The sequence below is a fragment of the Pseudophryne corroboree genome, chromosome 2, assembly GCF_028390025.1.
Source record: "Pseudophryne corroboree isolate aPseCor3 chromosome 2, aPseCor3.hap2, whole genome shotgun sequence".
In the NCBI taxonomy this organism is placed as follows: Eukaryota; Metazoa; Chordata; class Amphibia; order Anura; family Myobatrachidae; genus Pseudophryne; species Pseudophryne corroboree.
The window spans coordinates 162945823-162971598 of NC_086445.1; the positions used below are offsets into that span (position 1 = coordinate 162945823).

The window sequence follows — 25776 nt, forward strand, 5'->3', positions numbered from 1 at the left end:
GTCAGTACGCAAGAAGGAATTATAAATTGTCGAGTAACAACAAGTAACAAGTATATTCCAACTCGATGGGATTACGTATTCACCATATGTCAAGCAGGCTCAATTGTTCAGATACATAATCCAAATTAACCTTGGAAATCCGGGTACTCGGAGAAGAGGAGCCCTTTTTATCAAAAACCAGTGAGGAGACTAGGTTCATATCCCCACCTAAAATAAGGGAGGTGTGCGAGTAAGGCCGTAAAAGATTCCTTATCTCCAGATAATTTTTTTTATCATATACAGCAGGAGCATAAACATTGCATAAAGTAGACCTGGAACCCTCTAAGGTAATATCCAATATAATGTATCTACCTAAGGTGTCAATAACCTGATGATGGATGTCAAACTTAAAACCCTTACGGATAAGTATCGCAACACCCCTCACTTTGAGGTATAAGAGAAGGAAGCAAGAACCTCATGTCTAAGCATACCAAGTTTAGCATGTTCAGTAGGCGTCAAATGGGTCTTTTGCAGTACTGTAACATTTGACTTAATTTTATTTAGATAGGTAAGAATGCGTCTTCACTTGATAGGGGAGTTAATACCCCTAACATTCCAAAAGTACAAATTAAGACGGAACATTTATCCAATCTATAAAAGAAATTGCGAAAACAGTAATGAACCTACGAATGGTAGCTCCATCCATCATCATGGCACTAAAGACAGTATACATCAGCAACACTTGAAAAACAATAAATAAGCGAGTAAATGTGGAAGGAATCATATGACCCAGCAACCCATGCAACAAGGACGTTGTAGCGGGAAAGAGAAGGAGAAGAAGGAAGAACAGAAAGAAGACAAAGAGAAAACAACAAGAGCAAAAGATTAAAATATTTTCATCAACACACAGTAACATAAGCTACTAACATCTAGCAGTTGTGATGTATAATAAACAGTAACCAGGCAATACAGAATCAGCAAGCCTAGGGAATAACTATGCCCCTGAGCGGGGGGAGTAATCTTCAATCAATAACCTCGCTACAGAGAAATTATAAGCATCTCAATCCATTGGGGAGGGAGAAACAATCATAAAGGGGGGTACTCACGGAGCGATATTCTAAGCAATCTGACTAGATTGCTTAGAATATCAGCATGATCGCTCCGTGTGTAGCCCCCTCAGCAATAGCGATGCGCGGCCCCGCACATCGCTATCGCTGCTGCTAGATTGGCCTGCATGCAGGCCAATCTAGCGGGTCGCTCACTTCACCCGCTGGGTGAAATGAGCGCCCCCCCCCCCGTCTCCCCACGCATGCTCAACACAGATCGCGCTGTGCTGAGCGGCAGGAGAGATGTGTGCTGAGCGGTTCGCTCAGCACACATCTCTCCTGCATCGGCCCGTGGGTACTGGGCTTAAGAAAGAGTAACAAAACCATATGACCTAAGTTCAATCATTATGATCCACAGAGACTGAAGAAGAAGCCGACATCGTTCTCGAAGATTCCATAGTTTCGGACACAAAGTCTTTAGCACAGTCCACTGACGTGAAATCCTTCGGATCTTGTGGAGTGAAGATGCGCAGCCGCACAGGATAAAGAAGAGCAAATCTAGTGCCATTCTTCAGTAGTTGGGAGCAAACTGATGACATTTCCATTCTGGCCTTTGAAACCTCTGCGGAATAATCCTGAAATAGGAACAGTCTTTGGCCATCCCAGTGAAGAGGTCCCTTACTCCTGGCGGCAGACCAAATCAGTTCCTTATGTCGAAAGTTCAGACACTTAAAGATAACTGGGCGGGGTCTAGATTGGTTGGAATCGCGTGGTGGGCCCAACCTATGAGCTCTCTCTATTTTAAGAGAAGATGATTCTTCTGGGATGCCCAATAAATCTGGTAAATCTGAAAGAAGGAATTTAAAGAGTTCAGGACCTTTCAACGACTCCTTAAGGCCCACTATTCTCAGATTAATAAGCCTCAATCTATTCTCAATATCGTCAATTTTTAACATCATAGGCTAAATGTAATAGGGTGCGATTTTGGAAAACGTGCGATTTTTACCGCAAATTTGCACGTTTTTTGAACATTTCAAATCTAATAGCTTGCAATTTTGTTAAAAATCGCAAGTTTTGAACATATACCAAAAATTGCAAGTGAAAAATCACATCCAGATGTTTTCCAATTTAAAACAATGAAAATCGCTAATGTAATAGGATGCAATTATTTCACTTACACACAAAACCTTACCAAAAATCGCCAGAATAATAGACCAGGTTTAGACTGGCGATTTTTGGAGAAGCTTGCACAGATCAGTGAAAATAGGATTTTGATTACCTACCGGTAAATTCTTTTCTCGAAGTCCGTAGAGGATACTGGGGTCCACATTAGTACCATGGGGTATAGACAGGTCCACTGGGAGCCTTGGGCACTTTAAGAAATCAATAGTGTGCACTGGCTTCTCCCTCTATGCCCCTCCCACCAGACTCAGTCTAGAAACTGTGCCCAAGGAGACGGACATATCCTGAGGAAGGATGTAACAGAACAGTGGTGAGATTCGAACCAGCACACACAAACAAGAGGAAAGCCATGCTAACCAAACTTGAACTGGAACAGCAACAGCTGAACCAACAACATTACTTAAAGTAACAGTGCAGGAAAACGAAGCACTGGGCGGGTGCCCAGTATCTTCTATGGACTGCGGTAAAAGGATTTACTGGTAGGTAATTAAAATCCTATTTCTCTAACGTCCTAGTGGATGCTGGGGACTCCGAAAGGACCATGGGGGATAGCGGCTCCGCAGGAGACTGGGCACAAAGTAAAAGCTTTAGGACTAGCTGGTGTGCACTGGCTCCTCCCCCTATGACCCTCCTCCAAGCCTCAGTTAAGATTTTGTGCCCGAACGAGAAGGGTGCAATCTAGGTGGCTCTCCTGAGCTGCTTAGAGTAAAAGTTTAAATAGGTTTTTTTATTTTCAGTGAGACCTGCTGGCAACAGGCTCACTGCATCGAGGGACTAAGGGGAGAAGAAGCGAACTCACCTGCGTGCAGAGTGGATTGGGCTTCTTAGGCTACTGGACATTAGCTCCAGAGGGACGATCACAGGCCCAGCCATGGATGGGTCCCGGAGCCGCGCCGCCGGCCCCCTTACAGATGCTGAAGCAAGAAGAGGTCCATAAATCGGCGGCAGAAGACTTTCCTGTCTTCATAAGGTAGCGCACAGCACTGCAGCTGTGCGCCATTGCTCTCAGCACACTTCACACTTCGGTCACTGAGGGTGCAGGACGCTGGGGGGGGGGGCGCCCTGGGAAGCAATGAATTTACCTTATTTGGCAAAAAATACATCACATATAGCTCCTGGGCTATATGGATGTATTTAACCCCTGCCAGTTTTCCAGAAAAAAGCGGGAGAAGAGCCCGCCGTGAAGGGGGCGGGGCCTATCTCCTCAGCACACAGCGCCATTTTTCCCACACAGCTCCGCTGGTAGGAAGGCTCCCAGAATCTCCCCTGCATCCTGCAACTACAGAAACAGGGTAAAAAAGAGAGGGGGGCACTTATTTGGCAAAATAACAGATATAAGCAGCTATAAGGGATAGACACTTATTGTAAGGTTGTCCCTATACATATATAGCGCTCTGGTGTGTGCTGGCAAACTCTCCCTCTGTCTCCCCAAGGGGCTAAGTGGGTCCTGTCCTCTATCAGAGCATTCCCTGTGTGTGTGCTGGGTGTCGGTACGTGTGTGTCGACATGTATGAGGAGGAAAATGATGTGGAGGCGGAGCAATTGCCTATAATGGTGATGTCACCCCCTAGGGAGTCGACACCTGAATGGATGGCCGTAATTAAGGAATTACGTGACAGTGTCGGCACGTTACAGAAAACTGTTGACGACATGAGACAGCCGGCAGCTCAGTTAGTGCCTGTCCAGGCGTCTCAAACACCGTCAGGGGCTATTAAACGCCCGTTACCTCAGTGGGTCGACACGGACCCAGACACAGACACTGACTCCAGTGTCGACGGTGAAGAAACAAACGTATTTTCCAGTAGGGCCACACGTTACATGATCACGGCAATGAAGGAGGTTTTGCACATCTCTGATACTGCAAGTACCACAAAAAGGGGTATTATGTGGGGTGTGAAAAAACTACCCGTAGTTTTTCCTGAATCAGATGAATTGAATGAAGTGTGTGATGAAGCGTGGGTTACCCCCGACAAAAAACTGCTAATTTCTAAAAAATTATTGGCACTATATCCCTTCCCACCAGAGGTTAGGGCTCGTTGGGAAACACCCCCTAGGGTGGATAAGGCGCTCACACGCTTATCAAAACAAGTGGCGTTACCGTCTCCAGAAACGGCCGCCCTTAAGGAGCCAGCAGATAGGAGGCTGGAAAATATCCTTAAAAGTATATACACACATACTGATGTTATACTGCGACCAGCAATAGCCTCAGCCTGGATGTGCAGTGCTGGGGTGGCTTGGTCGGATTCCCTGACTGAAAATATTGATACCCTGGACAGGGACAATATATTATTGACTATAGAGCATTTAAAGAATGCATTCCTATATATGCGAGATGCACAGAGAGACATTTGCACTCTGGCATCAAGAGTAAGTGCGATGTCCATTTCTGCCAGAAGAGGATTATGGACGCGACAGTGGTCAGGGGATGCGGATTCCAAACGGCATATGGAAGTATTGCCGTATAAAGGGGAGGAGTTATTTGGGGGCGGTCTATCGGACCTGGTGGCCACGGCAACGGCTGGGAAATCCACCTTTTTACCCCAAGTCACCTCGCAGCAGAAAAAGATACCGCCTTTTCAGGCTCAGTCCTTTCGTCCCCATAAGGGCAAGCGGGCAAAAGGCCACTCATATCTGCCCCGGGGCAGAGGAAGGGGAAAAAGACTGCAACAGACAGCTTCTTCCCACGACCAGAAGCCCTCCCCCGCTTCTGCCAAGTCCTCAGCATGACGCTGGGGCCTTACAAGCGGACTCAGGCACGGTGGGGGCCCGTCTCAAGAATTTCAGCGCGCAGTGGGCTCACTCGCAAGTGGACCCCTGGATCCTGCAGGTAGTATCTCAGGGGTACAAATTGGAATTCGAGACGTCTCCCCCTCGCCGGTTCCTGAAGTCTGCTTTACCAACGTCTACCCCCGACAGGGAGGCGGTATTGGAAGCCATTCACAAGCTGTATTCCCAGCAAGTGATAATCAAAGTACCCCTCCTACAACAGGGAAAGGGGTATTACTCCACGCTGTTTGTGGTACCGAAGCCGGACGGCTCGGGGAGACCCATTTTAAATCTGAAAGCCTTGAACACTTACATAAAAAGGTTCAAGTTCAAGATGGAGTCACTCAGAGCAGTGATAGCGAACCTGGAAGAAGGGGACTACATGGTGTCTCTGGACATCAAGGATGCTTACCTCCATGTCCCAATTTGCCCTTCTCACCAAGGGTACCTCAGGTTTGTGGTACAGAACTGTCACTATCAGTTTCAGACGCTGCCGTTTGGATTGTCCACGGCACCCCGGGTCTTTACCAAGGTAATGGCCGAAATGATGATTCTTCTTAGAAGAAAAGGCGTCTTAATTATCCCTTACTTGGACGATCTCCTGATAAGGGCACGGTCCAGAGAACAGTTAGAGGTCGGAGTAGCACTATCTCAAATAGTACTACGACAGCACGGATGGATTCTAAATATTCCAAAATCGCAGCTGATTCCGACGACACGTCTGCTGTTCCTAGGGATGATTCTGGACACAGTACAGAAAAAAGTGTTTCTCCCGGAAGAGAAAGCCAGGGAGTTATCCGACCTAGTCAGTGTCAAAGTCAGAAAAATATCACGATGCACACTGCCATATTTGCACCTCATATGTGTCCCTGCTGCGCATGCGTGCGCTCTCCCGTGCGTGCGCATACTCGCTGTTGCGGGCACCCGCGGGCGCACGGTATGCGCATTTATGGTAGAGATTGTATGCGTCTAGCGGGCGACTCGTTCGTTACATATTTTCACCATATAATGTATTTTGTAGATTATGGTCCCTTTGATAGAATCTGAAAGTTTAGTTAATGTAGCATGTTCATGGACAGAGAAATCCCTCTTTGTTTGATATGAAGGGTCAGACAGGAGTAATACAGTGGTGTTTAGTATCCATCGGAAGAGTATTTAATTAGCAATATTCCGGTGTTGGTTTGAAGCGAATTAATCGCTCGTGCGAATAGTTATGGACATAAGAAGTTTATGTCCATTTACTATTATTTGCACTTACTTATCCATGCGGCGGGAAACCTAGTTTCCCACCCACCTGAGCAGTTGGAAATTGTCACAGCCCACCTGTATGAATCAACCTATGACCTTTTGTTATAATGCGAGGAGGAATTCCTGTGTCCAATGAACAATGAGATTGTAGGGACCATTGAATTGTATTGTGTGTGGGGCATAAATAGACAAGCCGATCACATCCAGCTCTCACTCTTCAACGGTTCTCATTGCTGATAATCGGGAGCTGGATGTCCAGAGGCGCATGCGATCGTTCCCCTTTGTGCGTAAGTTTTCTCCGCAATCATATTGTATTTCTTGTTATTGTGGGCCATATCTCTCTCTCTCTCTTCTCTTTCTCTCTCGTTTCTCTTATATAGTTATTGTACTGATATTGTATTTCACGTGTAGTTTTCTGGTTAGGTAGTCTATGTTATATTGTAGTGTATGACTTGTACTGTATTATTCTTTTTGCAAGTATAACATATTCATAAGGCGTTAGACCCTAAGCCCGGTAGTTGTGTATTTATTATAGTGTTAAGTATTCTCAGAGCGTCGGTGACGCTCGAACAGCTTTTAAGTTAATAAGGTTACACTGTGTTGCATCTACACCCTATCTCTACACTAAGGTTTTACTGCATATTACATTGTTTATGGTTTAGATATAAAGGTTTAACATTGTGAGCGTCTGCGCCGCTGGTGATCTCCTCGTGGTCCCGAGCGTCCGCTACGCTATAGCGAACCATTACGTTAGTCAGCAGCCAATAGCGTGCCTGCCTGTGATCTCTTGGCCGTGAGCGAACGTGACGCTTGAGCGTCTCGACCACGGCTAAGCGATTGTTACGCAACGTGCGTACCCTTACGGTACTCCATACGTCAATAGCGTACAGTGTTCTTAGGCCTCTTAAAGGGTTTTAAATAAGATAAATATTTAGCTTTATCAATTGGCGGCTCGTCCTGTCCTTCACATATCTCTGCTAGGTAATTTCAGCAGACATTATCCATCAGCAAAGGGCGGGAGATCATATTCTTCGCAGTGCTGACGGGATAAGCGTCTGCTTCGCTTAGTAAAGGGTGCTGAAGGAATCCGGAACCGGAGGTAAGAACAACACGCTAGTGTCTTTTAAAACTGTTTATTTCTATCTTGCGTACGCACGCACATATCTGCATTTCTTTTCATTCGTGTATTTTCATATATCACTCTCCTGTTTGCCATTTTATAATTGATAAACGTGCTAAGAGAGATTTGTCGCTATTTCATAGTTAAAGTGTAAAAGTAATGCATTAAGGGATAAAGTGAAAAGCACACACGCAGCTCTGCCTAAACATACAAGGAGAGATTGGTGTGGGGTTCGGTAGATGATCGAGGATCATCTACATTGATAAACGTGTACATTGTGTTACGGTGGATATTTGCTTTGCGTACACGTGTCTCTAACAAAGGGTGAGACTCGCGTACGCAACTCAAAGGCCGACGCACGCAGCGTATATTACGCAACGGAGCACCCGGGTACGCCCACGTAACTCAAATCACGCGCTAGTGTTATTTTAACAGGCGAAAAGGTGGCAACGCGATAAATAGCGCAAGTTTATTTTAGTGTCCGAAATTTAGACTAACAGATCCTTCTCCAAATTTACAACACATCTGGTTTAAAGAAAATTTCTGCGCAGAAATAGAAACAAAAGTGTACATGTGGTGAGTGAGTGTTTGCAATTATATAAGTTTTTACAATTTTGGGGATTGAACCACAGAAATCATCGAGTTCTCGTGAAGTACATACGTGTAAGTGACATACATGGTGGCTAGGGAGGCATCCCTTGTTAAACATATAAAGAGCATTAGAGTGTAGCAGACCAGGAGGTCATACTGTAACAGACCAGGAGGTCAGACCAGGAGGTCGCATAACAGACCAGGAGGTCCAGGTACAGCAGACAAGGAAGTCCGCTATAGAGTCAAGTAGCCCAACACCAAGAAGGGTTGGAGCGGAACCCATATAGGCCATAAAGCTCAGGCTGAAGGAATTCGCAGCTGCTGAATGTCGATTCCACTGGTCGCTCCGTACATAAGATTAGTTGCTTATGTACTGAACGATTGTACCGCACGTAATTGTGTGCATTAGTTAGTCTGACCAGTACCATTTGTGTACGAACCCGGTCATAAACACTATTTGTACATTCTGACGTGATTTGTGTAATTTTTTATTTTTTAAAAGGGAAGTTCGCTGGTCACTCAGGAATTGTCCAACAACCAACAGTTACTGGAAAGGGTCAATGCTCTGCGGAACACACTCACATGTTCCAGTAAACGAAGGTTCATAGGGGCCCTGGGTCGAGTACGCCAGCGCTAAGGCAGTGTGTAGGTCGTATTGGTCGGCCTGGGCGAGTGAGTGGGGTACTCGGTAAACCGCCACCGTCAGCCTATCGTGAACATTTTGGTTTTTTGTAAGGGTTCGCTGAAGACCCTGATTGAAGGTCAGAGGTGGTGAAAGCAACGCCTGCAAGTTATGGGGGCCAATTGTTCAGGAAGGGGGCGATCAACCTCGGTTCGGGTTGATTCAGTAAACCGACCAGTCGGGTCGGCAAGGTACGTAATGTGTGAAAAATATGGTTCACACACAGAGGTTTTATGTGATGAATGGGAGAGAATGACTGTACATGACGGGGAGAAATTCCCAAGAGTAGGTAGCTTTAGCCCAGAAGTGTTGCAAAATTTAAGGAGGAGGATATGTCTCATTAAATCAACAAAGAGACGAATCCAACATTATGATTATTTGCAGTTATGGCAACAGGAGGGTGAAATACAGAGAGGATTGGCTCTGGCGGCGGGATCTAATCCTATCAGGAAACTGGTAGCCACGGCCCCGCCGCCACCATACATATCAGGAGAGAAATTGGTTGCGGAGAATGACGCATTAGGGGGTAACAAACAGGCACTTAGCAACTGTATAAATGTTAAGGATAATGTTAATAAGTTAACCAATGCAAGTATTAACCCGTGCAAGTTGTACCCTGTTTTGAACTTTCCCCAGGAGTGTGATCAAGAGGACGAATCGGCAACAATATCTGCGCTCTCTCTAGCAGCCACCATATCAGAAACAACAGTAGGCACGGCCCAACCCATAAGATTAGTAACAAAGCCCCCTAGCGGAGGGACAGGTGAGGTCGTATCAACGGGTAAGTACGGCACCATACACTATGCTGAAACCATTTCACCACAGACTGTAGAATCTACACAGAATGATGTTGTTAAACTTGCTCCCGTGAGGGTAATAGCTGTTCCAAATGGGAAAACGGACACTACAGGAGTCACTCCTATCAGGAACATTGCCATGTACAGCCCGTTTTCCCGAATGGAATTAAGAACCATAGTGTCTGAATTCCCTGATCCTAGAAAAGACTTAGTTGCTAGCCAGAAATACATCAGAGACCTAGGGAACACTTTAGAGCCCAATAACAAAGACTGGCAGATATTGCTGAGGGCATGTTTACCCTCCAATGTCGACGCAGCTCAATTTTAAGCTGACTGTGGATTGGATCAGGATGTACCTCTTACAGATGTGTACAACAAAGACAATGTAAAAAGAATAAATTTACAGTTAAAGGAGTATTTCCCAGCTGTAGCCAAATGGAATATAATTTTTTCCATTAAACAAAAAGAGTCAGAAACAGCTGCTGATTATTTTCACCGGGCATTATTAGAAATGGCAAAATACACTGGCATAGAGGACATTAGGACCAATGCAAATCATCAAGAAGTAGCAGTATCTGTGCTAATGGATGGTTTAAAAGAAGCATTAAAGACAAGGGTACAGACCACGCAACCATGTTGGCGAGGTCTGTCGGTGGCTACTTTGAGAGAGGCTGCTATTGATCACGACCGGAATATCACCAGACACAGGGAGTCACAAGGTGATAAGTTAATGGCCGTAAGTATACAGGCCCTGACCACAAAGCAGCCTTTGTATAGATCACCGAACCCTGTGGGTAAGTCAAATGTGGTAACATGTTATTTTTGTCATAAACAGGGACACATAGCACGAGACTGTAGAGCGAAAAATTCACAAAGATCATACCAACCCCCTAGACAACGACATGACACACGAAATTGGGATCAGGGTCCACAGAGACGGAGTTATGAGCCACATACAGGGGAAACAAAAAGATATCCCCCAAAAGGAGACTGGCAAACTCCTGGCAGTTCCCATTTAACCCCTTCACAAGTAGTTGCTGCCAGCGGGATTCAGGGAGGTCACCATACCCAATAGGGGTGTGGCCATACCTGTAATCTGCAGCCAGTAAAATTGATTGCAAATCTTGGAAGTGAACCCGAAATTGCAATCAATGTAGCTGGTAAATCATTAAACTTTCTTGTAGATACGGGGGCGGCCAAATCAGTGATAAATTCGACAGTGGGCATGAGAACCACTGGTAAGACAATTCCAGCCATAGGGGTAACGGGAGTAGTCCAGCACTACCCTGTTAGCAAACCAGCCGAGATTACAGTAGGGCCTTTACATACCAAGCATTCCTTTTTGCTGGCTGCATCGGCACCGACTAATCTCCTGGGAAGAGATTTATTGTGTAAAATGGGGTGCGTCATTTATTGTACTCCTGAAGGTGTATTCTTGGACATACCTGAGAATCACGCTCAGGAAGTGCGAGACATGTTAGACTCCCCATCAAAATTAATGTCACATACCATTATGACAAATAGGACTCCATCCCAAGTAGAAGAAATGACATCCCAGATACCAGAGTCACTTTGGACTAAAGACGGACAAGACACTGGATTGATGGCAAACGTAGCTCCAGTAGTTGTGCAAGTAAAAGATGGTGGGATAGCTCCAAAAATCCCACAATACCCTCTGAAGCCAGAGGTGGAGTTAGGAGTTTACCCAGTAATAGAGCGCTTGCTACAACAGGGCATTCTGGTAAGAACGTCCAGCACTGCCAATAGTCCCATCTTCCCTGTGAAAAAGAGTGGGGGGAGGGGTTACCGGCTAGTGCAGGATCTAAGGGGGATTAACAAAATAGTTGAGAGTCAGTTCCCCGTAGTGCCAAATCCAGCTGTCATCCTTATGCAAATCCCTCCCACTGCGAAATTTTTCACTGTTATTGACCTCTGCTCCGCTTTCTTTTCGGTACCTCTGCACCCTGACAGCCAATACTTGTTTGCATTCACATACAGAGGAGTCCAATACACATGGACTCGATTACCACAAGGTTTCATAGACAGTCCAAGTATATTTTCCCAGGCTTTGCATGATTGTTTACAGTCTTTCCAACCAGAGAGTGGATCAGTATTAATACAGTACGTGGATGATCTACTACTGTGTTCTGATTCAGTGGAAGCATCCCTGAAGGATACGAAACAGCTCCTGTTTCATCTTTCAGACACAGGACACAAGGTTTCCAAAGACAAGTTGCAATTATGCCAAACTAAGGTAAAATATTTGGGACACTGCCTAACACAAGGACTGAGACACCTGACCGCTGATAGAATTCAAGCAATTAGAGACATGACTCTGCCACAAACCCAGCAACAGATCAGAACATTTTTAGGAATGTGTGGGTATTGCCGTAACTGGATCCCAGGGTTTTCCATTCTGGCGTTACCTTTGCAGGAGATGGTCTCCTCAAACAAACCTGATCGGATTTCACATACAGACGAGTCCGAGATGGCATTTGAGAGACTTAAACAGTGCCTAACGCAGGCACCAGCATTAGGTATGCCAGACTATGGGAAACCCTTTGAGCTGTACGGAACAGAAAGTGCTGGTTGCGCGGCAGGCGTCTTAACCCAAAAGCACGGTGATGCCAGCAGGCCAGTAGCATACTACAGCGCTCAGCTAGATACGGTAGCGCGATCCCTCCCCACATGCTTGCGAAGCGTTGCTGCGATAGCATTGCTAGTAACGAAAAGCGAAGATGTAGTGCTAGGTCACAACCTCACAATTCATACACCACATGCAGTGTCAGCCTTGCTAAATTCTGCCCAAACCAGGCACGTCTCATCAGCGCGGTTTACAAGATGGGAATTGGCACTAATGGCCCCCGTAAACATCACCATAAGGAGATGCAGTGCATTAAATCCTGCAACATATCTCCCAGGTGTGCCTGGACAGGCACAAAGGGTGGAGGATGAGAGTGGTGGGGAAGGAGGATTTAATACAAAGGAGGACACACATGATTGTATGGAATATTTGACCCAAAATTTTACCGCAAGGCCTGACATCAGTGACAACCCACTGGAAGATGTAGATCTAACTTTCTACACGGACGGTAGTTGTCACAGACAGTCAGACTCGGGAGACTTGTGTACTGGATACGCAGTCGTAGATGACCAAGGCACCATAGAAGCAGAACCGCTAGGCCCACCTCACTCAGCCCAGGTTGCTGAACTGGTCGCCCTAACCAGAGCATGTGAATTGGCTAAGGGCAAATCAGCCAATATCTACACCGACTCTAGATACGCATTCGGGGTAGTCCATGATTTCGGAGCCCTATGGCGCCTCAGAAATTTCATGACAGCAGCTGGTACACCGGTAGCGCATGCAACTCACATAAAAAGGCTTCTAACAGCGATACAGGAACCCGACAGAGTGGCTGTTATCAAGTGTAAAGCACACACATATAGCCAGGACCCAGTATCACTTGGTAACAGCCGAGCAGACAAAGCAGCTAAGTTAGCAGCTGGTACCCCCAGACAGACAGACACCACACAACTGATGGTATTTAATACCATCAACACACAGAAGTTGTGTGAGATGCAAAATTTGTGTTCCACACAGGAAAAGGCAGTCTGGAAGGCAAAGGGATATGGCCAGGAGTCCTCAGGACTCTGGACGGATGGACAATGTAAACCGGTGGCCCCCAGAGCATATCTCCCATGTTTAGCTGAGGCAGCTCACGGGCTGACTCATCTGGGCAAGGAAGGAATGTGCAAGTTGGTAAGAGCATATTGGTGCGCCCCAGGATTTTCATCTCATGCAAGTAAGAGAGCAATGTCATGCCTTACATGCTTGAGAAAGAATATCGGAAAGGCAATACCAACAGAACCATCTCATATCCCACCTACAGGCGGACCTTTTCAGGTAATACAGATTGACTTTATCCAATTACCCCCTTGTCGAAATTTGAAATATGTACTTGTTTGTATAGATGTGTTCTCAAATTGGGTCGAAGCATTTCCTGCGGCCACAAATACCGCTATGTTTACTGCTAAGAAAATTGTGCAGGAATTTGTATGTAGATATGGTATCCCTAGAATAATTGAAAGTGATAGGGGTACCCATTTTACAGGTGATGTCTTTCAAGGAATGTGTAAGTTGATGGGAATTGATAGCAAGCTGCACACTCCATACCGTCCACAGGCGAGTGCGAAGGTGGAAAGAGTGAACAGCACTATTAAAAATAAACTGAGCAAAGTTATGGCAGAGACAGGATTGACATGGCCAGAAGCTTTACCCATTGTACTGTACAGCATCAGAACCACTCCCAGGTCCTCTCTTAATCTGTCTCCCTTTGAAATCTTGTTTGGTCGACAACCGCATGTTATGATTAACCCTCAGGATGATTTGAAGTGTAACAATGAAGTGACTGTAAAATACTTGATTAACATGAGTAAACAGCTAAGGAATCAAAATGATAATTTGAAGTTAGTGATTCCTGATTTACCAGATAGTAATTGTCATGACATTGAACCTGGGGATTATGTAATGATACGGAATTTTCTACGCTCAGGTTGCCTTATTGACAGGTGGGAAGGACCATACCAAGTCTTATTGACTAGCACTACAGCTTTGAAGGTTGCCGAGAGAGAGACTTGGGTTCATTCGTCCCACTGTAAGAAGGTTGCTGATCCAGAGAGGTCCCGTGATAAGGAACAGACGGTAGAGGAAGTTGTATCACTGGAGTGTGTTCCAGGAGGACTGAGGCGGCACCTGAGCATTGAGAATCACAAGATCAAAAGCAGTTGTCGATTCCCTGTTTCCTTTTATTGTTTTTCTCCACTTCCCATCCCCTCTCCCTCAAATTATTTTTCCCCCCTTCTCATTCTTCTTCATTTCCTCCTATAAGATGGACTTGCCCCAAGAGACTGTGATCCGGATTTTCCTGTTGACCATGATGTTGACCAGAGCAGTCTGTTCCGGCGAGAGTACCATGGAGGTCGAGAGAGGTTCTGGAATGGGTTCTGATGACAGAGATGGAGGCGTAGTTTTCCGAGAACAACATAATCAACAAGCAAAGGCGAGTATCAGAAAACGATCCGATAACATAGACCATAGAAGGAATTGTGAAGGATTGTTAGCTGAAGAAAACTGTATCTGTAGGCTCTGTGACAATGTGGTTGAGGATGGGTGCATCAAGAAATGCCAATCCAGTTTTAATATCCACATGGACCGGCATCCATTGAGTGACTATCACTCCTTAGTGGGTAGTGTGTTAAATCAAACAGATTGTTGGGTATGCTCTCAAGTACCTCAAGGTCATAGCAAATCAGGACTAGTACCATTTCCTTTAACGATAGGGGAGGTACTTGAGCTAAGTGGTGGGAGGCCGGTGGACAGGAGGTTTAATATCTCCAGTCCTCCTAGTTTGAAGCTCCACCAATATCATGTGGATAGAGCCCTAATATGTTTTAACATTTCCAATCCCCGAAAGCCGGGAAATTGGGAAGTGTCATGGAGTAACCAAACCATGACCTTTTCATATAGAGCAGATAGAATGCCTACAGATACAGAGCTTATACGCCACATAGCCAGTAGAGGAAAATCTTTCCGATATAGGTATACCCTAGGAAGTAGGATTACGAGAGTTGGAGAGGTATCACCAGGATACTGTGCACATATCGTACAAGCTGATACGTGTACTAGACAGATGGGAGAATTAGGGTTAGGAGATTTCACATGGAAGATGTGTAATATGGTTATGTCCTACTCCGTCCCATATGTTCTCCCCGATGATGCATATTTCATATGCGGGAGGAAGGCGTATAAGTGGCTTGCCCCAAACTCTGAAGGATTGTATTATATTGGAAAAGTACTGCCTGAAGTAATGACTGTATCACATGCCAAAATGAAAGATATACACCGTGTTGCCCAAGCTCCTTATACTCATACCCACTACGAGCACGTAGTTAAACGGCACCTGATAGAAAGAACAGAGCATCCGGTCTCTGACATGATCCATGAATCCACCGGGATTCAGTTTCTACTTGCGTTAGACATCACTCGCACCGCCAGAGGAGTGTTGAATTATAAATACATATCTGCGCTCGCAAATTTGTTAGACAATATCACAGAAAATCTATGATGACACGTTTAGGTATACTGGAAGAGAGCTTCAAGCTTATAAAACAGAACTGGTTCAGCATAGAATGGTTCTCAATTATCTAATGGCAGTGACAGGTGGATATTGTGTCACACTGGCAACGCAGTACGGCGTGAAATGCTGCACATATATTACGAATAGCACCGAGGACCCGGTCGAGGTCATAGACCAAAAGATGGACGATATTCTCCAATTAAAATGGGAATTTCGCAGGAGACACAATCTCACCCTTGCTGCTGTGGGTAATGAGCTGACTGGTTGGGTGTCATGGTTGAACCCGCGAAATTGGTTCTCTGGTTTAGGAGAATGGGCTCAAGGAGTCATAATGAATGTAGGGAAGTTTCTCCTATGTATCTTAGGTGTTATCATAACGATTGGCTTGATATTTAGATGCGGTCAGGCTTTAATGAAGTGCAAACGAAGTACTAGGGTGATGAGTTTAAGGAGTGAGGAAATTGTAATTCCAATGGATTTGATTTATGACCCAACTGTAGAAACAATGATGTGATGAAAATGCGATTTCTACGGTCCGTTTCTTTCACCTGTTTTTCCGGTTTTTCCAAGGTAAAAAGACCCACTTTTGACGAGGAATTTGATGATCCTGTATACAGACAACGGATGGATTAAAGAAGAAGTTTTGACAACCTTACACACAGAGATTTGATGAACTATGCCATAGACCCCCAGTTTCCCTAGAAATTTTAAAATTACGCTAGCCCAACACTTTTGTAAGTCTATGGACATTGACAAAGCTTTTTGCCCACACCATTTTGGCAAAAGCACAAAGAAGACCACATTCAACAGACACCGAACAAGACTTCAACCGACAAATGTTCATTAACCTGACATAGAATACCACTGCATTTACCGTAATTATGTCTTTTCTTCATCTCTACAACCTTCAGGTAATTACACACATAGTCGATAGAGAATACCAGCACAGATATCAGCAATCACATATTCCCCCATTCATGTATCATCAACTAAAAGGTGCTCCCCCATTTTGTTGCAACCAAAAGCCGAAAAGAGCTCGGTAAAGTTTGACAGCCCATCCACAGACCCGTACCACGGGATAAGAAGGAATTCAAATGTATACTTCGCAATACCTCGAAGCTTGATTTAAAACACGTACGGCACGATGATACATGACCCCCAAACACGGATTCATACACACATGCTTCTGCTATCTCACTAGGTCATACCCTTTTCCTACCTTCTCCTCTCCTCCCCTACCCAACCATGGAAATGTATTTACACTTGACATATATTTTTCTCTTTTTGAAATGTTTTAGGAAGTGGCAGTTATTGTTGACTGCCAAAGGGTGGACTGTCAAAGTCAGAAAAATATCACGATGCACACTGCCATATTTGCACCTCATATGTGTCCCTGCTGCGCATGCGTGCGCTCTCCCGTGCGTGCGCATACTCGCTGTTGCGGGCACCCGCGGGCGCACGGTATGCGCATTTATGGTAGAGATTGTATGCGTCTAGCGGGCGACTCGTTCGTTACATATTTTCACCATATAATGTATTTTGTAGATTATGGTCCCTTTGATAGAATCTGAAAGTTTAGTTAATGTAGCATGTTCATGGACAGAGAAATCCCTCTTTGTTTGATACGAAGGGTCAGACAGGAGTAATACAGTGGTGTTTAGTATCCATCAGAAGAGTATTTAATTAGCAATATTCCGGTGTTGGTTTGAAGCGAATTAATCGCTCGTGCGAATAGTTATGGACATAAGAAGTTTATGTCCATTTACTATTATTTGCACTTACTTATCCATGCGGCGGGAAACCTAGTTTCCCACCCACCTGAGCAGTTGGAAATTGTCACAGCCCACCTGTATGAATCAACCTATGACCTTTTGTTATAATGCGAGGAGGAATTCCTGTGTCCAATGAACAATGAGATTGTAGGGACCATTGAATTGTATTGTGTGTGGGGCATAAATAGACAAGCCGATCACATCCAGCTCTCACTCTTCAACGGTTCTCATTGCTGATAATCGGGAGCTGGATGTCCAGAGGCGCATGCGATCGTTCCCCTTTGTGCGTAAGTTTTCTCCGCAATCATATTGTATTTCTTGTTATTGTGGGCCATATCTCTCTCTGTCTCTTCTCTTTCTCTCTCGTTTCTCTTATATAGTTATTGTACTGATATTGTATTTCACGTGTAGTTTTCTGGTTAGGTAGTCTATGTTATATTGTAGTGTATGACTTGTACTGTATTATTCTTTTTGCAAGTATAACATATTCATAAGGCGTTAGACCCTAAGCCCAGTAGTTGTGTATTTATTATAGTGTTAAGTATTCTCAGAGCGTCGGTGACGCTCGAACAGCTTTTAAGTTAATAAGGTTACACTGTGTTGCATCTACACCCTATCTCTACACTAAGGTTTTACTGCATATTACATTGTTTATGGTTTAGATATAAAGGTTTAACATTGTGAGCGTCTGCGCCGCTGGTGATCTCCTCGTGGTCCCGAGCGTCCGCTACGCTATAGCGAACCATTACGTTAGTCAGCAGCCAATAGCGTGCCTGCCTGTGATCTCTTGGCCACGGCTAAGCGATTGTTACGCAACGTGCGTACCCTTACGGTACTCCATACGTCAATAGCGTACAGTGTTCTTAGGCCTCTTAAAGGGTTTTAAATAAGATAAATATTTAGCTTTATCATCAGGAAACTCCTAAGACCAGGCCAGGTGTCAGTGCATCAGTGCACAAGGGTCCTGGGAAAGATGGTGGCTTCTTACGAAGCGATTCCATTCGGCAGATTCCACGCAAGAACTTTTCAGTTGGATCTGCTAGACAAATGGTCCGTATCGCATCTTCAAATGCATCAGCGGATAACCCTGTCTCCAAGGACAAGGGTGTCTCTCCTGTGGTGGTTACAGAGTGCTCATCTCCTAGAGGGCCGCAGATTCGGCATTCAGGATTGGGTCCTGGTGACCACGGATGCCAGCCTGAGAGGCTGGGGAGCAGTCACACAGGGAAAAAATTTCCAGGGCTTGTGGTCAAGCATGGAAACGTCACTTCACATAAATATCCTGGAACTAAGGGCCATTTACAATGCCCTAAGTCAGGCAAGGCCTCTGCTTCAGGGTCAGCCAGTATTGATCCAGTCGGACAACATCACGGCAGTCGCCCACGTAAACAGACAGGGCGGCACAAGAAGCAGGAGGGCAATGACGGAAGTGACAAGGATTCTTCGCTGGGCGGAAAATCATGTGATAGCACTGTCAGCAGTGTTCATTCCGGGAGTGGACAACTGGGAAGCAGACTTCCTCAGCAGACACGATCTTCACCCGGGGGAGTGGGGACTTCACCCAGAAGTCTTCCACATGATTGTAAACAGTTGGGAAAAACCAAAGGTGGACATGATGGCGTCTCGCCTCAACAAAAAACTGGACAGATATTGCTCCAGGTCAAGGGACAGATTAAAGAAGAAGTTTTGACAACTTAGATAGCTGTGGACGCTCTGGTAACACCGTGGGTGTACCGGTCAGTGTATGTGTTCCCTCCTCTTCCTCTCATACCAAAAGTACTGAGAATCATAAGAAGGAGAGGAGTAAAGACTATACTCGTGGCTCCGGATTGGCCAAGAAGGACTTGGTACCCGGAAATTCAAGAGATGCTCACGGAAGACCCGTGGCCTCTACCTCTAAGACAGGACCTGCTCCAGCAGGGACCATGTCTATTCCAAGACTTACCGCAGCTGCGTTTGACGGCATGGCGGTTGAACGCCGGATCCTGAAGGAAAAAGGCATTCCGGATGAAGTCATCCCTACCCTGATCAAAGCCAGGAAGGATGTAACCGTACAATATTATCACCGTATTTGGCGTAAATATGTTGCGTGGTGCGAGGCCAGGAAGGCCCCTACGGAGGAATTTCAACTGGGTCGATTCCTGCATTTCCTGCAAACAGGATTGTCTATGGGCCTCAAATTAGGGTCCATTAAGGTTCAAATTTCGGCCCTGTCGATATTCTTCCAAAAAGAACTAGCTTCTGTTCCTGAAGTTCAGACGTTTGTCAAGGGAGTACTGCATATACAGCCTCCTTTTGTGCCTCCAGTGGCACCTTGGGATCTCAATGTAGTGTTGGGATTCCTAAAATCACATTGGTTTGAACCACTCACCACTGTGGACTTGAAATATCTCACATGGAAAGTGGTAATGCTGTTAGCCCTGGCTTCAGCCAGGCGTGTATCAGAATTGGCGGCTTTATCCTATAAAAGCCCTTACCTAATTTTTCATACGGACAGGGCAGAATTGAGGACTCGTCCTCAATTTCTCCCTAAGGTGTTTTCAGCATTTCACTTAAACCAACCTATTGTGGTGCCTGCGGCTACTAGGGACTTGGAGGATTCCAAGTTGCTGGACGTAGTCAGGGCCCTGAAAATATATGTTTCCAGGATGGCTGGAGTCAGAAAATCTGACTCGCTGTTTATCCTGTATGCACCCAACAAGCTGGGTGCTCCTGCTTCTAAGCAGACGATTGCTCGTTGGATTTGTAGTACAATTCAGCTTGCACATTCTGTGGCAGGCCTGCCACAGCCAAAATCTATAAAAGCCCATTCCACACGGAAAGTGGGCTCATCTTGGGCGGCTGCCCGAGGGGTCTCGGCTTTACAACTTTGCCGAGCTGCTACTTGGTCAGGGGCAAACACGTTTGCTAAATTCTACAAATTTGATACCCTGGCTGAGGAGGACCTGGAGTTCTCTCATTCGGTGCTGCAGAGTCATCCGCACTCTCCCGCCCGTTTGGGAGCTTTGGTATAATCCCCATGGTCCTTTCGGAGTCCCCAGCATCCACTAGGACGTTAGAGAAAATAAGAATTTACTTACCGATAATTCTATTTCTCATAGTCCGTAGTGGATGCTGGGCGCCCATCCCAAGTGCGGATTGTCTGCATTACTTGTACATAGTTATTGTTACAAAAATCGGGTTATTGTTGTTGTGAGCCATCTTTTCAGAGGCTCCTTCTGTTATCATGCTGTTAACTGGGTTCAGATCACAAGTTGTACGGTGTGATTGGTGTGGCTGGTATGAGTCTTACCCGGGATTCAAAATCCTTCCTTATTGTGTACGCTCGTCCGGGCACAGTATCCTAACTGAGGCTTGGAGGAGGGTCATAGGGGGAGGAGCCAGTGCACACCAGCTAGTCCTAAAGCTTTTACTTTGTGCCCAGTCTCCTGCGGAGCCGCTATCCCCCATGGTCCTTTCGGAGTCCCCAGCATCCACTACGGACTATAAGAAATAGAATTATCGGTAAGTAAATTCTTATTTTTCTCTTACGTCCTAGAGGATACTGGGGTCCACATTAGTACCATGGGGATGTACCAAAGCTCCCAAACCGGGTGGGAGAGTGCTGAGATTCCTGCAGAACTGATTGACCAAAATGAAGGTCCTCAAAAACCAAAGTATCGAACTTGTAGAACTTAGCAAACGTGTTCGAACCCGACCAAGTAGCTGCTTGGCAGAGCTGTAAAGCTGAGACAACCCAGGCAGCCACCCAGGAAGAACCCACCGACCTAGTAGAGTGGGCCTGTACTTTATAAACCGGCAATCCTGCCGATTAATTAGCATGCTGGATAGTAAGCCTGATCCAGCACGCAATAGACTGCTTTGAAGCAGGACACACAATTTTCTTGGGATCATAGAGAACAAACAGCGAGTCAGATTTCCTGTGACAAGCCGTCCGCTTCACATAGATCTTCAAAGCCCTCACAACATCCAAGGACTTTGAGGTAGCAGAGGTGTCAGCAAGCACCGGAACTACAATAGGTTGGTTGATATGAAATGCACACACCACCTTAGGAAGAAATTGCTGACGAGTTCTGAGTTCAGCTCTATCTTCATGAAAAATCAAATAGGGGCTTTTGTGAGACAACGCCCCCAGTTCCCAAGGCCAACAGCATAACGGTCTTCCACGTAAGAAACTTTACGTCAACCTCCTGTAAAGGATCCAACCGTTCCGATTGTAGGAGCTGCAACACCACGTTAAGATCCCAAGGTGCCATGGGAGGCACAAAGGGCGGTTGGATGTTCAGAACTCCCTGCAAGAATGTCTGAACCTCAAGGAGGGAAGCTAATTGTTTCTGGAAGAAAAATGGATAAGGCCGAAATCTGGACCTTCAAGGAGCCCAAACGTAGGCCCACATCCACACCCGACTGTAGAAAAAGGAGAAAACATCCCAGTTGAAATTCTACTGCAGGAAATTTCCCGTTTTCACACCACGAGACATATTTTTTCCAAATACGGTGGTAATGTTTAGACGTTACCCCTTTCCTGGCTTGGATCAGGGTTGGAATAACCTTGTCCGGAATGCCTTTCCGGGCTAATATTTGACGCTCAACTTCCATTCCAACAAACGTAGCTGTGGTAAGTCTTGATAGACGAATGGCCCCTGTTGTAGAAGATCCTCTCGAAGAGGTAGAGGCCACGGGTCCTCTAGGAGCATCTCCAGCAGATCCACGTACCAGGCCCTTCTTGACCAATCCGGAGCAATGAGAATTGCTTGAATCTTTTCCCTTTTTATTCTTTTGAGAATTCTTGGGATCAGTGGAAGAGGGGGAAACACATAAACCATCTGGTAGACCCATGGAGTCACCAGAACGTCCACCACCACTGCTTGCGGGTCCCTCAACCTGGAACAATACTGCTTTCGCTTTTTGTTGAGATGAGAGGCCATCATGTCTATTTGTGGAATTCCCCACCGACGTGTTAAGGTCTCGAACACCTGTGGGTGAAAGCCCCACTCTCCCGAGTGGATGTCGTGTCTGCTGAGGAAGTCCACTTCCCAGTTGTCTACTCCTGGAATGAAGATTGCCGACAGCGCCACAGTGTGCCTTTCTTCCCAGAGGAAAATTCTTGTTACCTCTGATATTGCTGCTCTGCTCTTCGTTCTGCCCTGTCGGTTTATGTACGTTATATTGTCCGACTGAACTTGAATGGCGTGACCTTGAAGAAGATGTGATGCCTATAGAAAGGCATCATATATGGCCCTTAGTTACAGAATGTTGATCGGAATAATGGTTTCCTGCCTTGACCATTTTCCTTGGAACTGTTCCCCCTGGGTGACTGCTCCTCAACCTCTGAGGCTTGCGTATGTGGTTAGCAGAATCCAATTTTGAATCCCGAACCTTCGACCCTCGGTCAGGTGAGAAGTCTGAAGCCACCACAGAAGAGAAATCCTGGATTTTGGCAATAGACGTATCCTCTGGTGCATGTGAAGATGTGATCCAGACCATTTGTCCAGCAGATCCAGCTGGAAGGGCCTCGCATGAAACCTTCTGTACTGCAGAGCAAGAGGCGACCATCTTGCCCAGAAGGCGAATGCATAGATGCACCGATATTCGGGCTGGTTTCAGAACATCCCGCACGATTAACTGGATTACCAATGCTTTTTCCAACGGAAGGAATACCTTCTGTTCCTTTGTATCCAGCATCATCCCCAGGAACGGAAGTCTCAGTGTTGGTTCCAGGTGGGATTTTGGTAGGTTCAGAATCCATCCATCCTGAAGTAGTCGGGTTGAGAGGGCAATGCTGCCCAACAACCTCTCCCTGGAAGGCGCTTTTATCAGAAGGTCGTCCAGGTACAGTATTATGTTCACTCCCTGCCTTCGGAGGAGAAACATCATCTCTGCCATTACCTTGGTGAACACCCTCTGTGCCGTGGAGAGGCCAAATGGCAGGGCCTGGAACTGAAAATACAAAAATTGGGCAACATATATATCAAGCGCTGGGAATGAAATGCAAACCTTCCCTTTATGAATGGTTGTGTTGAGAGTGTATTATAATCCACTATTCCTCTGTTCCACTTCTTATGGGGACCGTTTCAATTCTCAATCCACATTCAGAATGATAACATGCAAAAAAACATATGATACAATGGTGTAGTATGTCTTAGCCGGGTCACATTTCACCCTAGTGATTCTCAGTTCAAAGGGTAAGTAAGTGTTGAGCCTCCACCAATTTTTTAGGGAACAGAGAACAAAGAGCGTACCCAAACTCACAGTAGAAATGGGTGTGACAATCGTATAAAGGTATCTTTATGTGAAATCACAAAGGGTAGTCTAGAGGGCGTACCCCAACTCACAGTGACTGGAGAGAAATTAAACTCATAAAGGTTTCTTTAAATGAAGACCACAGATTGCAGCGTACCCCAACTCACGGTAAAAATGATGTGTGTAATCCTATCACGGTATCTTTCACTCTTCAAATACCAGATGAAAAGTCAGTGCAAAAAGGATTTATTCCATAAAATTCAATAAAATATTCACGCAGGAATATACAATAAAAATAAAAAGGAGCATGGGTGCACGATCAAACCACCCCGATCTGGACACCTGAAGTATATCACCTGAGCATGCAAATTCCGGAGTTCTTATTGGTGAGTCCAGGGTCCAGAATCCAGGTGGGAAGAAGGTGCATCCAAAAGAAAGACAAAGCTCCTGTCTGCTGCCTGTTTTTGAATTGCTGCCTGTAAAGTCATACTTGCTTCCGGAGAAGCTGGTAAGCCTGATTTGAAGAATCTGTGAGGTGGGAGTTCCTGAAAATCCAGTCTGTAATCTGTATCCCTGGGTGATAAGGTCTGTGACCCAGGGATCCTGGCAAGATGTTGCCCAAACGTGACTGAAATAACGTAACAGAGCTTTCCACTTGCCTGTCTTTCAGGCAGTGCGGACCACCGTCATGCTGAAGGCTGTGAGGAAGCAGACCCGGAGGTCTGTCCTGAAAACCTGCAGCTGCTGGTTTTCTGGGTTTACCTCTATTACCTTTGAAGGCTGTAAAAGAATCTTTGGATTTGCCTTTGAATTTCGCTGTTTGAAAGGACTGCAGAGTTGGAGTAGAGTAGGTTTTCCTAACTGGGGTTGCTGTGGAAGGAAGGTATGTGTTACGTTCTTGGTGCTCTGAACAAAGAGGTGTAGTGTAGAAACTCCAAAGCACCAGAACGTGACGCTGAAATAATGGCCAGGTGTGATGGTAACCCTTAGCAACCTACCTCCGTTGTTTCACCCACGTGGTCAGTTTACGCCTGCAAGACTGTGGTTTCTTGGGCCTATGGCAGCCGCGTTTGAAGGGCGGATTAGGTCTGCCCAACTCCGATGCCCCCAGGTCTTAATGTGAGACAAGGCGTAAACCGAGACGGGATGATAACAAGGGGACCTCTAACTAAACCAAACTGAGAGCTAGGGGCTACAAAGAGACCTAAAACTAAACGTATATGCGGCACAGCCGCCAGGATAAACAACAAAGGAAATGCTGTCCACACGCCGACACAATACTGTTGTGTACCGGCGGTGACAGCATATGCAGAACCTTCTGCAAAACACCAGTAACTAGAAACTAAAGAATACAGCGCTTGTAACAATGTATAAATGTGTTGCAACAATTAATTTTTACAATGCTGTAGTGCAATACCTGTAATAAAAAGGAGTTAGCAAATGTTTACAGCCCCTTTTGGATTTTTTGTTATTGGTCCTGCCGGATTTATGTGTTGCCGGCTCTTAGCTCCGTTAAAGTCTCTGTGCAGGGTGGAAGGAAATTCCTATCTGTCCCTATGCTACCCACCTTGTACTTGGTAGTGGTGGGGCGGATCTTCACTCCTGGCGGCTAGCTGTTAATTCTCCGCAAACAGCTGTTCGTTTTAGCCGCGTCTCCCGTGTGCCGAGCTGTGCGGCTGCGGACGCTCGGGACCCCGGCTTGTGAGGACGGACGGAGGATGTCTTCTTCTGTGCGCTCTGTGTGGCTGAGAGTGCACGGACCGTGTGGCTGCTCAGACACAAAAAAAATCCCGGTAACAGCGTGGTTTTTCTTATTTTTAAAGAATACAGCGGCCTTGGCCGACGGACGTGGCAAAGCCGCTACTCACGGAACCGGTACAAATACTGGCAAACGGACAGGAACCCCCAATGTAGCTGACACAGGCTCTCAGGACCGGAGGACAGGCAGAGTTCCAACGACTGAGCAGTGGACGGTTCCGGTAAGAAAAAAAAAGAAAGAAAAAAAAAAAAAAAAAAAAAAAAAAAAAGACATAAAATGACATTATTTATTATAACCTTTTTTGTACTATTATGCATGTAAACATCTTAGAATAACTTCTACTTGTGTTATATGTTTATTAATACCCGTTTTATATACTCTATTGGTCATTTAGTTGACATCTCTGGAGTTCCTATACGTTTGCCGCTGAACTACATATCCCATGATCCTTTTG

The 25776-nt window shown here is 45.7% G+C and overlaps 1 long non-coding RNA gene across 1 annotated transcript; it reads right to left on the minus strand.

Moving 5' to 3' along the window:
• Nucleotides 1-1380: 1380 nt before the first annotated feature.
• LOC135050597 (uncharacterized) lies at nt 1381-25776 on the minus strand. Its single transcript, XR_010241689.1, has 3 exons — nt 25688-25776; nt 25131-25522; nt 1381-1872 (listed from the first exon to the last, which is right to left on the minus strand). It is a non-coding gene; the product is annotated as an uncharacterized LOC135050597 (long non-coding RNA).